Below are 4,061 nucleotides of genomic sequence, written 5' to 3'. Positions count from 1 at the left end.
GCAGGCGAGTGTTTATCGTGGCGCCATCTTGCATTGGCTCATGCTGCCCCCCGGAACTCGTTCTTGATTCGCTTGGACGGCTTCCTCTAGAGTCCGGGTTGATGGGTGGTCTTCAGGACAGCATGTGGGTAGTTTTAAGCCACTCGGCGGTGACTGGAAAATCCGAGTGGTCGCGTGAGGATTCGAACCCGCGTCGTCCATCACGCGGCGAATGTTGGTCCAGTACGCTACCAGTTCGGCCACCGCCTACCAACAAAACCTTATGAATATCTCCCTTATTAAAGCCCCTCATCCATTTATAAACCTCGATCATGTCTCCACGCACCTTTCACCTTTCTAGAGTATGCAAGTTTAACTGTTTGAGTCTTTCCTCATATGGCAAGTTTCTCAACCCCTGAATCATCTTAGTCATCCTCCTCTGCACCGATTCTAACATTTTGATATCCATTCTATAGTAAGGTGACCAGAACTGAACCGCATAGTCAAGATTAGGTCTAACTAATGCTAAATATAGTTTGAGGAAGACTTCGGGGCTTCTGTTGCTTACGCTCCTTGAAATAAATCCCAGTACCCTATTAGCTCGATTTCTAGCTTGAATGCATTGTGCCCTTGGACGGAGATCAGAGCTCACTAAGACCCCTAAATCCCTCTCGCACCCAGACCTGCTTATGAGAGTGTCATTTAAGCAATAGTTATGTGAGGGGTTGTTCCTACCTACACTCAGAATACTGCAGTTCCCTACATTGAACTCCATCTGCCATTTATCCGCCCAGTCATACAATCTGTTGAGTTCACCTTGGAGAATACTAGCGTACTGATCCGACTCAATTACTCTACCGATCTTGGTATCATCTGCAAATTTACTAACATCACTACTAATTCCTGTATCTAAGTCATTGATATAAATAATAAACAAAAGTGGACCTAATACCGAACCTTGTGGGACCCCACTCGTAACACATCCCCAGTCAGATCTTTTACCATTGATTTGCACTCTTTGCTTCCTATTGCTAAGCCACGCCTTGACCCAGTTCAAAACTATACCCTCTACTCCGTGAGCCTGTAATTTAAGCAACAGTCGTTGGTGAGGAACTTTGTCAAACGCTTTACTAAAATCAAGATAGATTACATCATAATTTTCATCTCTGTCAACCGCCTCAAATACTTTATTGTAGAAGGACAAGAGATTGGTGAGGCATGACCTACCTTTTGTGAACCCATGCTGCGAGTGGTGAGTTAAGCTATGTTTCTCTAAATGCTCCCGAATATTCCTGGCTATTATGGACTCCAGCATCTTGCCTATAAACGATGTTAAGCTAATTGGGCGATAGTTTGAAGCAACCGACCTGTCCCCCTTTTTAAAAATCGGCGTCACATTAGCTACTTTCCATAGGCTCGGCATATAGCCAGTATTTACCGACATCTTAAAGATGTCGGTTAGTGGGTCCCTGAGTACATCACCTAATTCCTTTAATACCCTCGGAAATATCCCGTCAGGACCTGGCGACTTGTTCTTCTTAAGCTTATCTATCTCATCCTGAACTACTTGCCTGGTAATGATTATATCCCTCAATTTATCGCCATCCCCGCCCTCGTACACCTGAACTCTTTCTGGTATAGTCGTTCGATCCTCCTGTGTGAATACTGAAAGGAAGTAGTCGTTCAACAATGTGCTCATATTTTCATAATTTTCTACTAGCTCCCCTGTGTTTGTTTTCAACGGTCCAATTTTCTCCCGTGTTTTTGTTCTATACATCTGAAAGAAGCCCTTAGGATTACTTTTCGCCTCATTTGCTACTTTGATCTCATAGTTCCTTTTTGCTATCCTGGTGTTTTTCTTGACTAATCTAAATAGTTCGACGTACCGGCCCCTGAGATGTGTTTCACCATTCTTTATTTTCTGATAAATTCCCTTCTTTAACCCAATATCGTGTTTTAGTCCACGAGTCATCCACTTAGGATCATTGTTTTCTTTTCTAAGTGTTCGCTGTGGTATATGCTGTCCTTGCCCCTCTACTATTACTCTAACTAAGTTATTGTAAGACATTTCTACCTGGTTCTCCTGGCTCTCCAATCCGCAGTTCTGGCCCTCATGAATCCCTAAATTATCCCAGTTTACCCCTTCAAGATGTCTTCGAAGCCCCTCGTAATTTGCTCTTCTGAAATCTGGCACAAACACTGAGTTTGGTTCGCGAGTTACCGCCCAGTCTAAGCTAAAACGAACCGTTCTGTGGTCACTATTTCCTAACTCTCCGCCCACCTCTAACTCACGTAGCAAGTTCCCATTATTGGTTAGGACTAAGTCTAATATGTTATCTCCTCTGATAGGCTCAGTAACTACCTGCTTAAGGAAATTATCTTGTATAACTTCAAGAAAGTCCTCGGCTTCCAGGTCACCCACTAGGTCTTCCCAGTCTATATTCCTATAATTAAAGTCTCCCATTACGCAGACATTTCTACTCCTACTCGCCCTGCCAATCTCCTGTAGTAATATACTCGTGTCCTGCCTGTTAAGGTTGGGTGGCCTGTACATAATTCCTAGAGTTAGTTTTTCTTTCCCTTTGTAAACGTCCACCCAAACTAATTCTGAATCCACGTTAGTTTTGACTGAATTGTTAACTAAACATTTAAGTGAGTCTTTAACATATAGAGCAACTCCACCTCCCTTTCTGCCCCTTCTGTCTTTGTGAAACATCTGATAACCCGAACACCTCGATATTGAGGACCAGATGAGAGCACCTTGATATTTAAGAGCAGATGAAAGCATTTCGATATAGGGAAGCAGCTAAAAGCACCTCGATAATGATGACCAGATGAAAGCACCTCGATATTGAAAAGATGAGAGCACCTCGATATTAAGTAAAAGATGAAAGCACCTCGATATTAAGGAGCAGGTGAAAGCATATCGATATTGGGGAGCAGGTGAAAGCACTTCGAAATTGAGGAGCAGGTGAAAGCACGTTGATATTGAAGAGCTGGTGAAAGTACCTCGATATTAAATAGCAGATGAAAACATCTCGATATTGAGGGGCAGATAAAAGCACTTCGATATTGAGGAGCAGGTGAAGGCACATCGATAATGAGGAGCAGATAAAAGCACCTTGATATTGAGGAGCAGATGAAAGCACCTTGATATTGAGGAACACATGATAGCACCTCGATATTGAGGAGCAGATGAAAGCACCTCAATATTGAGGAGCAGATGAAAGCACCTCGATATTGAGGAACAGATTAAAGCACCTCGATATTGAAGAGCAGATGACACCACCTCGATATTGAGGAGCAGATGAAAGCACCTCGATATTGAGGATCATTTAAAAGCACATCGATATTGAGGATCATTTAAAAGCACATCGATATTGAGGAACAGGTGAAAGCGCATCGATATTAAGGATCATTTAAAAGCACATCGATATTGAGGAGCAGGTGAAAGCACATCGATATAGAGGAGCAGATGAAAGCTCATCGCTATTGAGGAGCAGGTGAAAGCACATCGATATTGAGGAGCATGTGAAAGCACCTTGATATTGAGGACTAGATGAAAGCACCACGATATTAAGAAGCATATGTAAGCAACTTGATATTGAGGAGCAGATGAAAGCTCATCTATATTGAGGAGCAGGTGAAAGCACCTCGATATTGGGGAGCGTGTGAAAGCGCTTTGATATTGAGGAGCAAATGAAAGCACCTCGATATTGAGGAGCAAATGAAAGCACCTCGATATTGAGGAGCAGATGAAAGCACCTCGATATTGAGGAGCAGATGAAAGCACCTCGTTATTGAGGAGCAGATGACAGCCCATCGATATTGAGGAACAGATAATAGCACCTCGATGTTAAGGAGCAGATGAAAGCACCTCGATATTGAGGAGCAGATGAACGCACCTCAGTGTTGGGGAGCAGATGAAAGAACATGGATATTGAGGGGCAGGTGAAAGCACATCGATATTGAGGAGCAGGTGAAAGCATATCTATATTGAGGAACAGGTAAAAGCTCCTTGATATTGAGAAACAAGTGAAAGCACCTCGATATTGAGGAACAGATGAAAGCACATCGATATT

The sequence above is a fragment of the Eriocheir sinensis genome, unplaced genomic scaffold, assembly GCF_024679095.1.
Source record: "Eriocheir sinensis breed Jianghai 21 unplaced genomic scaffold, ASM2467909v1 Scaffold1219, whole genome shotgun sequence".
In the NCBI taxonomy this organism is placed as follows: Eukaryota; Metazoa; Arthropoda; class Malacostraca; order Decapoda; family Varunidae; genus Eriocheir; species Eriocheir sinensis.
Note: the sequence above shows the minus strand (reverse complement) of the source record.